General features: G+C 41.0%; 1 protein-coding gene across 2 annotated transcripts in view; it reads left to right on the top strand.

Annotated features, from left to right (window-relative positions):
* The first annotated feature begins 205 nt into the window (after nt 1-205).
* The window catches only part of MTMR2 (myotubularin related protein 2), a 60,015-nt gene continuing 48,717 nt past the window's right edge, over nt 206-11,503 (top strand). Inside the window, exon 1 of one of the 2 annotated variants that reach the window (XM_026846833.1) lies at nt 206-224. The gene's annotated coding sequence lies outside the window, so the exon portion shown is untranslated. Of the gene's footprint in view, nt 225-2,202; nt 2,295-11,503 lie in introns of those variants that run through there. The other variant, XM_026846503.1, reaches the window with a different exon arrangement.

The following is an 11,503-nucleotide window of genomic DNA, read 5'->3' as shown; positions in this document are numbered from 1 at the left end:
GTTTTGGGTGGCACAGCACTGGGTTCTGCAGCTCTCCGTGGTTTCCAAAGGTCAGTATTTAGGATAGACTTTTCCCTTACATCCTGTCCTCGTGGAAGACAGATGACCATGAGCCAACTACTCATGAAGAGCTGCGGTGGTATTTAACTGGTGGCTTACAAGGAGTGCTTGTGTGTCTGCCACGTCAGGCCAGGAACAACCCGTGAGACAGAAGGAGGAGTGAGGTAAAGCACTGATTCTAATGTTTATGAGCTACAGCACAGTTATGTCCAGAAGAGCAAGCTTTATGCAGTATTATGTTCTGCTTTTATATCTGTAAAATGGCTGGGGAGCCTTGCTGAGTGAGTGATAAACAGCTTTCAGCTGCGCTAGTTAATAGACTTCTTCAAAGACCACTCTTAAAATGAATTTGTAGGTAGAGCTGTGGGTGGGTTTTTTGGTTTTGTTTTTTAAACTTGAAGTTGCATATGGACGGTTTGGCCTTTGGAATTCATGGTAACAGCCAACAAAATTCTGCCATAATCTTTTCTTTTGTGAAAGGAAAGCCAGATAAAGCCATGTATGACTTTAGCAGAACACGTGACTTTAGGAAAAAGGTGATGTCAAACTTCAGATATTTACTTTTCATTAGAAGCAATTAGGCATTTTATTCATGCAGTCTGTGTGGTTGTGTGCTGTAGTTTCTGAGTGAACATATCTTTCTGTATTCCTCTGCAATGTTATCTGAAAAAGCATATTGCAGTCCAGTCTGAACAACAGTCCAATAAGATATCTAAGAGGTTTTCTGTTAGATCTGCTGAAGGTAAATTTGTACTGCCTGTGCAGAAGTGTGGAGGTGATTGTACTGTAAAGAAACTGCTGTAGATGTCACTGATATTTCAACCTCAGTATAACATGAGAGAAAGAGATAAGGCAGTGGGCAGATGTTTCCTTCCAGCAAGACTAGCAACGTTTGATGTTACCACTTTCTGGTTGCTTGTTACCACCTCTCTACTGATGGTTATCATCCACAGAGGTCTGCAGACACAGTGGATCCTATGCATTGCACTTTTACTGGAGCATATGAGAATAATCTTGCTCCTTGTCTTTATGTTTGCAGGGATAACTCTGAAAACATTAACGCTGTGTAAATCAGTGCAGCAAAGTCTGTTGAAGCAATAGCTCATGAGGTATGAACTCCCCCCTTCGTCTCAAATAAGGTCCTGTCAATACCTGGTCTGATTTAAGGCTATGTTGAAGGAATTCCTTCCCCAAGGATGAGAGTGATGCTGGAAGGAGTTGGGTCTGTAAGCTGTTGGCTGAGGAGGGCTTGCTAACACCACATTGCTACCAGATGTATGAGCTTTGCTGATTGAGTTGTTTTGTGATGAGTCATTGAAGTTAGATTTTGAAAGGGTAGATTTTTGCCAGTTCTGGTGTTCAGTGAAATGTGAGTAGCTGTCATTTTCCTCATGGGCTCTGAGAGCACTTCTTGCATTTGATTTCTTATATGTGTGAAGCAGAATTTCTCAAGAATTGTTACCATTAAAAACAAGTACATTGCTGGCTGAGTGTTGATAATGAACTATTTTTTGCATCTGCAAAACTTAACACTATGCCTAGAACCAATTAGCAACTCCAGGCGGGCTCATTATCATTAATTTTAATATGTGAGTGATAATTTATAACACTTATTTGCAACTGAAGTCCATTCTGAGATTTTTTTTTTGTGTACTGTGTATTGTGAACATAAAGAGCAGTTTTGCCTGCATGCACGTTTGCAAAATAAGGAGCACCTTTTATTAGAGATTGAAGATTTGGGGCAGAAAATAATGAAAATAACATTTAAGTCAAAAAGACTTTAGAGCTTTTAATTTATGCACTGCACTTACGAAGATAAACCATTACCTTTGAAGAATTTGGAAACTGTTTTTAGTAGCAATCTTTGGCATGCATGTTTCTTCTGCATTCAGCAAAAACCATTCCTACTTCTCTGGGAGTGTGAGACCTTCAGTCTTAAAAGTTTTCCTCTGTCAGGCACACATCTGTCTCTGCCCAGGCTCTGACCATTCAGTAAAAGTGTACATGTTTGTTTTCTAAGTATATTTTTCATTTGAGAATATAAAATATAATTGATGCTCACCTGTTTCTTGTATTGCAGTTAATGTTATGTTGCTGTTTAAAGGCCTCACAGAATTTGGGGTGTCGTGGTTCTAGCTGCTATACAGATACAAAAGGCAATGATTCCTGCACTGAAGAGCCAGGGACTATTTAAATTGCCCAAGCCAGGACTACTCTATTTTTACTAATGCCTGGTGGGTAATTTTAGTAAGCTCTTGGACTTGCAGTTGAGTGCTGACACTCCTTGCTGAGAGATTGGGTGAAGAGTGAGGAAGTCTAAGGATGAGATGAAAAACTGCTGTGGAGAGATGAGGCAAGATCTGACAGCTGGTGAGGAGTAAAGCTAGGATCAGAACACGACTCTCTTGGGTCCCATCAAGAACTGCCTTTTCTAAAGAGAAATGGTAATGTTATGTTGACTAACAGTCTATTTGCTAGATAGTTTTAAGTTGTACACATAGTTCCTTAACTACAGGCTGTTTACAGCAGACACACAACTACAGAACCCGAATTTTAAGATTGAGGATGACCTGATGATGTCAAATGGCACAATTTCTATCTGTTACGTGATTGTACTTCTGCTATGACTTCAGTTACAGGCTAACACCTGTCTCAAACAGATTTTATTATCTATTTCTGATGTTTTATTATCTCCCTTCCTTTGCTAATTGTTTTATAGCTCATGTACAAAGGCAAGTACTGCATTTGCAAAGGTCATAACGCCTCTATGGTTTGGCAGAATCGGTAGTCTACAGATTCTTTTTCTTGAATCTTTTCCTGATGACCTGCTTTACTGTTACTGGTTTTTCAGTGCTTAGGGTATCAGGTAGTGTAAAAAGACCTCATCCACACACCAAAGGGCTTATGTTACCAGAAAGCTTAGTTGAGGAAAAAAAAAAAAAGCAAGCGTACGTTAGAAATGCATTGGAAACCTTTCAGAGGTCACTCTGATAAGGTGTTATATAAAAGATGTAGCTGTAAAACAGGACATGAAAAAGTTGGTCTTGTTATTTGTGCATGGGAAGCCCATTCCGCCATGAAGAAGAAGGTGAGAGGAAGGTAATGAAGTGCTTGGTTTGTAGAAGTGCTTGGGATAACCCAGGGAAATGAGAATACAGAAGAGACACTGTCACAGTAATTACTCCCCTCTTCATTTTAACTAAAAACCATCTGTCTCTTTTATAGCCCCAGTAACTGGGAGCGAATGGAAGAAAAAATGGGTGAAAGACAACAACAAAAAATCAGTGGAACTTTTCAAGTATTTGTTTTTCCTTTTCCGACCATCTGTCGTTTCTTTTGCCAGACAATGTTCTCACTCAGTAATTTTCCAGTGATTTCAAGGTAGCTCTTTTCCTTGCTTCTCTCTTGCCTCTCTGCTCCATGAATTCTTTCCCATTGCTTTCTAAACCCTGATACATTTGATGAAGAGAAAGTGTTAGCAGTTTTCTAGTCCATAATGCCACCCCTTCAAGATGATGTTATAGTCATTTTGTTAGCTCTGTACAAATGCTCCCACTTACTAATCTGGTCTTTCTGTAGTCTTCTGTCCATAGCTCCAGAATCACTAATGTTAGGTCACCCAGTGGTTTAAATTTGATCTGGGTCAGGTGTGGGTATGTGATCATATTTCTGCTGAACTAGTTAGAAAAAACATGAGTTTATGGGTTTTCTTCCTTTGTTCTGGGAAGATGGGCAACACCTGTTTAGAATAAAACAAGATTTTTATCTGGATTTTATTTACTGTGAGGTAAAGAGGCTACGTGCCCATACAGATTGTTACATTCAAAATCTTTTTCATGGGCAAAAAGGCAGCACATCTCTATACAGCAAAGAATTTATCATTAGTGTAACTGAAATTTTGAAAGTCTAATCATTAGTCCAAATGCAATTATTGCAGAAAAAAAAAAAGAAGAATGCAGTTAAAACTGTCTTAGTTTCTACCCCTCTTTCTGGTGTAATGCTCACCCCCAGCTCTGCTGCTCCTTTGAGTCCCAAGATTGCTGGTTTTATTCTGGTGGTGGTGGGTGTTACAGCAAGTTGTCAGCATCTGGAGTCTTTTGCTGGGAGAGAGGTATGAGGTTCATGTTTATGGTTTCTTCTTTCCTTACTGTAGGATCCACCTGGGATCATTTTAGTATGTTTGGTAAGACAACTTTACACCTATCTCTTTCTTCACTGGTCTGCAGTCCCACATTGCATCTGATTTTTGCTGTCTGTGGTTGCATTTATTTGTATTGGATACTATTTCTTTGTTATCCCTAAAATCTGTTTTGTCCAGCTCCAAGTATGCATTTCTTTGACCATTGGTGAGTTGTTTATAGCCATGGTCTCCAGTGCCAAGCCTGTGTCCCATCTCTTCTCAGCCTGTGCTTGTACTCCACTGTGCCACGTCCTGTGTCTCCACTTCTCCAGGCCTCTGCTGTCATAACAGGTTGTTGGATTTCTCTATACAAAGCCATTACATTAGTGGTAAATTTCTCATTCTGTACAGAATAACTGCTTGTTACTGCTGTCTGTGCAAAACTAGTTGTACCACACACAAACAAAAATAAAGTTGATACAGCCACCTGGCCAATTACAGAACTTGAGTCACAACTAAACCAAGTAAAACCAAACTGCCAGCAGGCCGAGAAAAGTTCAGACAAAACAAGAGTAACAAACCTTTATCCCAAGGACTTGAAAATTCACTGCAGAGCTTATGGCCTATGAAGAACAGTGGCAGTACTGAATGACAGGGCTAAAGGTTAACCCAACTATATATTTCTGAACAAAATTTGACTGGTGGAGTGAGTATACAGCTGACCATTGCTTGGTGTTTTGTGAGCAAAGTGTTTGGTCTTTTTTTTTTTTTTTTTTTTTCTTTCCCCCCTGGCACAAAAAGCACTAATATCTGAGTTCCTGAGCTCCTGAACCACAGCCTCATTCACACCTCCTGCCTTTAGTGAATATGAAGTATTTGTGCTGTTTTTATTGCTGTGTTAATAAATCCTATTGTTGATTTCAGTTGATGTCACTGCTATGAGATGGGGGTCTTCTCGAAGAGAAAGATTGTACAGATAGGTAGGAGGATGAGCCTCATCAACTGTTTCAGCTAACTGCCCATGAGAGAGCTGGAACCTGTGAACAAGTTGGTTACATGTGGAAGATTATAGGGGCTGTCTGGCTGCTGTGGAGAGCAGATGCTGAACGTAGGGGCAGGTCACTGAAACCTGCAGCACCAGAGATGAGCTACTGAAGAATGACTGTCAAGATCAGTTATGAGAGTAGAGGTTGGTTTAACCAGCAGATGGGATACCTTTAACAAATCAAAACTGCTTGGCATCTCATTTATAAATAGAATACCTCTGATAAAGAAATGAAAAATGTGGGGTCTTCTGCTCACATTTTAACCAAGTTTTGGCGTAGTCTGTTCTGGAAAATTCAGCCTGTGTGCTAAAGAATGGACATCTCACTTTCTACACTGTAAATGAGCCCCCACACCTCATGAGAGAGTGTTTCCCGAGACTTTTTTCTCAAAGGTGAAGAAACATGCTACCAGAATGATTATTAAATGCTGTGGTGTGAGAAGAAGAACGTGGTGGAACTGTTTATGGATGTGCTCAGGACTTGTGCCAGCAGAGCAGTCTTGGCCCTTGTTACCATCTGCTGGGGTACAGCTGCTGATCACTGCTGCATCCAGCACCACAGAGGGACATCTTTAATCATTTTTGCTTAAACATACTCTGATTCTAGATTCCACCTTCTGCTTCCACTTTCTGTTTCCACCTTCCATAAAGAAAAACACAGACATCCTGGATGAGATTTGTCTCATCTCATTGGACTGATAACAGATCTCTGGGTTTCTTTTTGTAGACAATGGGGAAGAGTGAGTCATCTCAGTTTCTCCGCAGTGACTGTAAGGAGGGTCTACAGTGAGTAATTCAGATGTGATCACCTACACAGAACTCCCCATCATTGTGGTAGTGGCAAAAAGTGTGTTGAGCTTGGGTTATTCTCCAACCCAAAAAAGGAAGGAACTATTTCTTAACTCACGTAATTCCTCTTTTTTACATATTAACTAAATCTGTTTGCAACTGAGGAGAGAGAACAGAGATTTGTAGTCTGGTTTCCTAAGCCCTGTTTCTTCATGTATGTGTATATATCTGTCTAGTTTGTCCACTAGTTTTTGTAACATTTAGACAGGTTTAACCATGTTTGACAGATAAGTGAAAGTAATAATTTATGACAAGTTTTGCATTTAAACAAAGAAGGAGATGGGAAGGGAGGCCTTGTAATTTTTCCCATTTTTCTCATTTTTCAATTACAGAAAAAGGTAGTTCCTTTTTCAACCGAAGGAGATACCTAGATGAGATAGATGTCATGAATGTGTGCAGATTCTCTTGGACATGGCTTCTCTCAAGTTGGAGAAATACATTATATTCTGTCATTTTTGCATTTCCTTCTTTCCCTGTGCTTCCTCTGGTGTCTGCAAAAGGCTGTGTTCAGTTGAAAACAAAAAGCAAAGCAGACTCTGGCACAAGACACTCATCTTCTGGAAACCAGGGCAGCATCTAGTTCAGATTGTCATATCTCCATGTGAGATATGGCAAAAAAACTTCCCTCAGCAGAGTCAGTACATTCCACAAGTCAAGGTAGCAAAGGTCATTGTCCGCTCTGGGATACTGAATTGTCATCTAGACTTTATTGCCTGGGTTTCCACTGACTAAGTGGGAGTGTGGACCCCTGTGGTATCTATTATACTACTGGGAACTGAACCATCCAGACCTCATTGATTCTACTCCTCTTCGATTTATTTTGGTTTTTGCATAAACTGATTTCTGCCTGAGGAAGCAGAAATGGTAGGAGGAAGTGGCTTTGGGTGGCCTTAGAAGATTAGCCCTCATTTTGGATCTATGAGAACTGATGAACAGAAAGTCTTCAGATGAGCTTGCCAACTTTGTATGTCTCATTTCATTGTAAGGTGGAAGAGTTTGAAAGACCTTTGTTTTCAACATGAACCCTTCAACTGGCCAGTGGGGTGAATGAGTGTGCAGAGCTCTTTGCCAAATCTGGGCCATAAAAATATCAGTGGCTGCTGAGCACTTTGGAAACTGGGCTTTGTATTTAGTCAATAAATGGGACCGAGTTCATGGGGAAACCTGGTCCCAGGTATTAGTGTTGAACCTCAGGACTTTGGCTGATAGACCACAATCTTCAAAGATGCTGGGCTGTCTGGAAGTTGTAGTAAGATACAGATAAGGTGCTCAGTGTTTCTGAAAACATCCTATTTTATTTTAGCTTGAATTTCTGGAAATAAAGCCCCCAAATTATTGAACACTTGGCTTCTTTAGCCTGGAGACTCTGCTAGGGACCAGTTTCATGCAAGGGCTGGGCTGCCAGTAGAATATAGTTGTTCTTAATCCTTTTTTGAGCTGAGTCTAGTAGAGCACGCAGCTGAGTAGTGTCTGTGAAAGTTTATCAAGGTGTTACACCACGTCAGTTTTGCTAGGTGATACAAGACTCTCCAGATTGGCTGTATTTATATATTCTTTCCTCCGTCTTTAGATTTTTTTTTCCAGGATGGAACGAGTAATGTCATTGATGAGTAAATCGCTGGTATTTTTAATTCCTGTGGGTGTTTGGCTTATTGGGGTGAGGGCGTTGTGTGGTGTGTGTTTGAAAAAATCAGAACATTTAACAATATGTGTTACGTTCTAAGGTGTTTTTTAAATAGGGAAATAGGTAGGAAGCTAAAGAAAAACTGAGACAGCGCATGAACTGTGGGAAGTATACATATATTTGATTAAACTGTACATAACTGGTTCTTAGTATGTAACTAGGAATTAAGGAACTGTCAGAATACAAATAGTAAAAGAGAAGTTATACCCGTCTTTTTATCCAGTTCTGTCTGTCCTAAGGTGAGTACTTAATAATGTAGGTATTATTTCAGTTTCTTTCCTTGATCAAGTTAATAGGATTTAAAAAAAAAAACCAACAAAAAAGCAAGCAAACAAAATATTTTATATCAGGTGTTGGTTTCTGGCTTTTCTCCTTGCTCTCAGACTCAGGAGTTGTTACTACAACTTATTGTGAGACTGTCTGAATTTGCATCAAAGTCCTGATAATTTTTTACTTGTATGTTCTCCTCTGCCTTATTATATTTCAAAGGAAAGGGGTGGAAGTTTCTATGGTAAATATAAGTATTGGTAAACTGCAGGAGTGGGTTTGAACTGTATATAGGATTTCCATCATGACTTTTGTCTGCTTTTGAAGTACCTGTGGAGGCAGTTAGATGTTGCCAGCCCTCTTTCTCTTGTGGGGTGCAGTGGTAATTCTGAGGTTGCTCTGATATAGGAGATAATAGCACCATCTGGGTCACTTCCTTCTCTGTCACAGAATGTCCCAAGCCCTGGAATTGGCTTCAACCACAGGAAGAGCTGAGAGACACAGGTGGTCTTAGAGCACCAGGAAACACTTGAATTTGGGTTCTTGAGTTGCCTTTTTGCTAGAGGCAGTCATGCTGCATGGAGAGCCCCTTGACTGTGGCCTGCCGAGGCTGCTGCCTGGGCTGTTCGGGGAAGAGAGCTGCAGGTCAGTACATGAGCTGATTCATCATGGCCTGAGAGATCACTTGACAGACATCCTGTCAATCAGTGATTTCCCGAATGGCTTTCTCTCTGTCACTGTGCAGCACTTCTTCAGGATCTGAAGCCTGAAGTACTGGAACTTCTCTCCCTCAGCCATGTCTTTTTGACCTAGAAATACTGTTTTCTGGGGGGGGGGGGGGGGTATTTTCTTCACTTCTAGTTCATCCTGCCCTCCACAGCATCTTATATTTGGAAACAAAGCCTCTAGCTCCTTCTGAACAACCACAAATGATCCCCAAAAACGTAGCAATACCCTAATGTGTAGGAAGGCACAGAGATGAGTGGGGTGGGAGCACCGTTCCAGCAGTTTGTGTTGTCGGTAAGCAGGGTTGTGATTTGAACCCCTCTTCCCCTTATAGTCTTACTTGTATTTTCAATGGGAAGGGTCTGTCTTGGTGACTGGAAACCCCAAAGCTTTGAGGCACAGACCCAGATGTGCACACCATCTCTGGGAAGTCTGTCAAACCTTTCTCACAAGCGCTAGGGCAGAGCCAGAATGACTGGGCTGCCTTTCCATCATGTCTCACCTGGAGGAGGTGGGTTGCTTGCCTTGCCCACCACTAACTGCCCAATCTCCTAATGCTGCAAGCAAAGACACTTGTGCTAGTGGTGGATTTTGCAAGCCAAACATTACCATTAGGAACTGGAATCAGACCAAAGTACTGGGTTATTAGCCTGCTTTCAGGATATAGTAACTAATTTTGGACTCTAGGTAGGGGCTGAAGTTCACTTGGTGAAACAGGTAAAATGACAGTTCTCTGCAGAAATGTAAAAATAATTTTTTTTTTCTTCCCTTCTGTTTTCTTCCTTTTAGCTGAGCACCATCCAATACCAGCCTGGAGCTTAGTTAGTTGGAAACCTAAATGCCCTATTGTTCTTCTTGTGAATACAGATCACTTCGTAGTTATCTTTCATGTGCTGATCAGAGGATATTGGTTCAGGCCTCTATTCTTCCTGGTTTTTACCTTCTGGGTTGTTTGACTCATGAAAGCATGATACTGTGGACTGCTCACTGTTATTAATTACGTGCTGCATATTGGTTTGTCTTTGGGTGTTGGCCTTCTATTCTCGGAATCTTGCAAATATTTTAAACAATCAGCCTATTGTTTAGCAAGTGCTCTGCACACACTGTAGGCCTTTTGTGAATTTCTGTTTAAAAAAAATAATAAAAGAATGACTAATGGAGCATGAACGGTGCTTGTGACACTGTAGTCCATTGTGTAACTATTGAGAGCAAAATTTGCATTCCTAGAAAAGCTTGTTCACGGTCAAAATATAGGACATTCTCTTTATGGCTCATGGGAAAACATGTACTATATATTCAGCTCAGGATGCTACTTAGAAGGATCAACTTTTAAAAAATGACATTTTCCTCCCTTGGAACATTGAAGTTGGACTGAGACCCGGCTTTGCTTGGCAACAGAAGTGAATCTTTTTCATTCAGGCAAGTGGTGTGGGGGGCTACTTTAGGTCTGTCACACACATGCACAATGATTTGTTTGCTGAAATGGCTTCTTTTTAAGATGTCATTAAGCTCTGACATTGCCAGCCCTTTTGAATGGAGAGGGTACGTTATTATATTATATAACTGTCTGCCTCCTCTGAATGCCAGAGGAAGTCTGGCAGTTGGTGCTTTTCTTTCTTTCAAATGTATATTTGTTTATGGCTTTTTTTTAACCCCCCTTGAGATTGTTACAGGTCAGGCAGAGGTTAGAGTGGGATCTTTAAATGTTTAGAAAAATTGTGAGTTCCGTGTACATCTGAAATGTAGCAATTGTCTGTCCTGCATGTGCCTAAAAAGAGGGGTGTCTGCAGGGGGTAAGGGTGTATCTCATGCTGTAGGTAGTTTCCTTTGGTACTTTCTAAGTAGAATAAGCCTGTTTTGATTTTCATTTTCACTGTGAAGAATTAAGGTCGAGTCACTGCTCAGTGGAGATACTACTCCTTTGTTTGTCCACGTAAACTTTCGGGAGAGGGGCTGCCTGTTATTATGGGCGTGCACAGTGCTGAGCACTGTGGGACAGGAGGTGTTAAGATGCTAAAACTTAATTTATAGCAGCAGAGCCTGCTATGGCCCCATGGCAGAGTGGAAGCCAGTGCTGAGTGCCCAGCTCCTGCTGCAAGGCCCTGGTTTGGTCAGATGCCAGCTGTGCTTTCAAGTGCTTGCCTGAAGAGGGGCATACAAGGGATTTCTGAGTACCCTTAGGTATTATATACAGATAAGGACTGTAGGGACCACTTAGCAGAGAGCCGCTGTAAATGGGAGAGACTGATGTGGGCAGCAGCTGGATTTCCCGGGCCAGTTCAGCCAGTACTAGCTAGGACAAAGTCATTTGTAGGGAACAAGCACCATTTGTCTTGCTCTGCTCTGATGTGACCCAAAAGGTTTTTTCAGTATTTCTTTTTCCTTCTCTGAAAGAAACAGGAGTGTTGAAAGTATTGAGGAGAAAGAGTTGACCATTTGAATTTTGGGAAGTTGAGTGCTCAGTATCTCTGTGTCATTATACTTTTAAGACAAGTGCCCAAGTGCTCCTATTCATGGCCCTGCTGTGAGTTTGATCCAGTTGGATCCTGCTCTCTTGGCATCTGAAGCTTCCAAATTAAATTGTATTTGCCACTAGTCATTATTAATTTGCAGTTTTCACCTTGATTTAGGAATGTCCATAATGAGAAACTTTTAAAAAAACAGGAAGAGAGGAAATGGAAATTTGCCCTCTGCAGTGTTTTTCTCATTTATGACCTCTGTGTCTGAAACTCTATTGCTCAGTGGTGCATTT

Source organism: Athene cunicularia, assembly GCF_003259725.1.
Source record: "Athene cunicularia isolate RWA chromosome 1 unlocalized genomic scaffold, athCun1 chr1_part1, whole genome shotgun sequence".
Classification (NCBI taxonomy): Eukaryota; Metazoa; Chordata; class Aves; order Strigiformes; family Strigidae; genus Athene; species Athene cunicularia.
The sequence above is the reverse complement of the archived record's forward strand: the minus strand, read 5'-3'. Positions and strand labels throughout refer to the sequence as shown.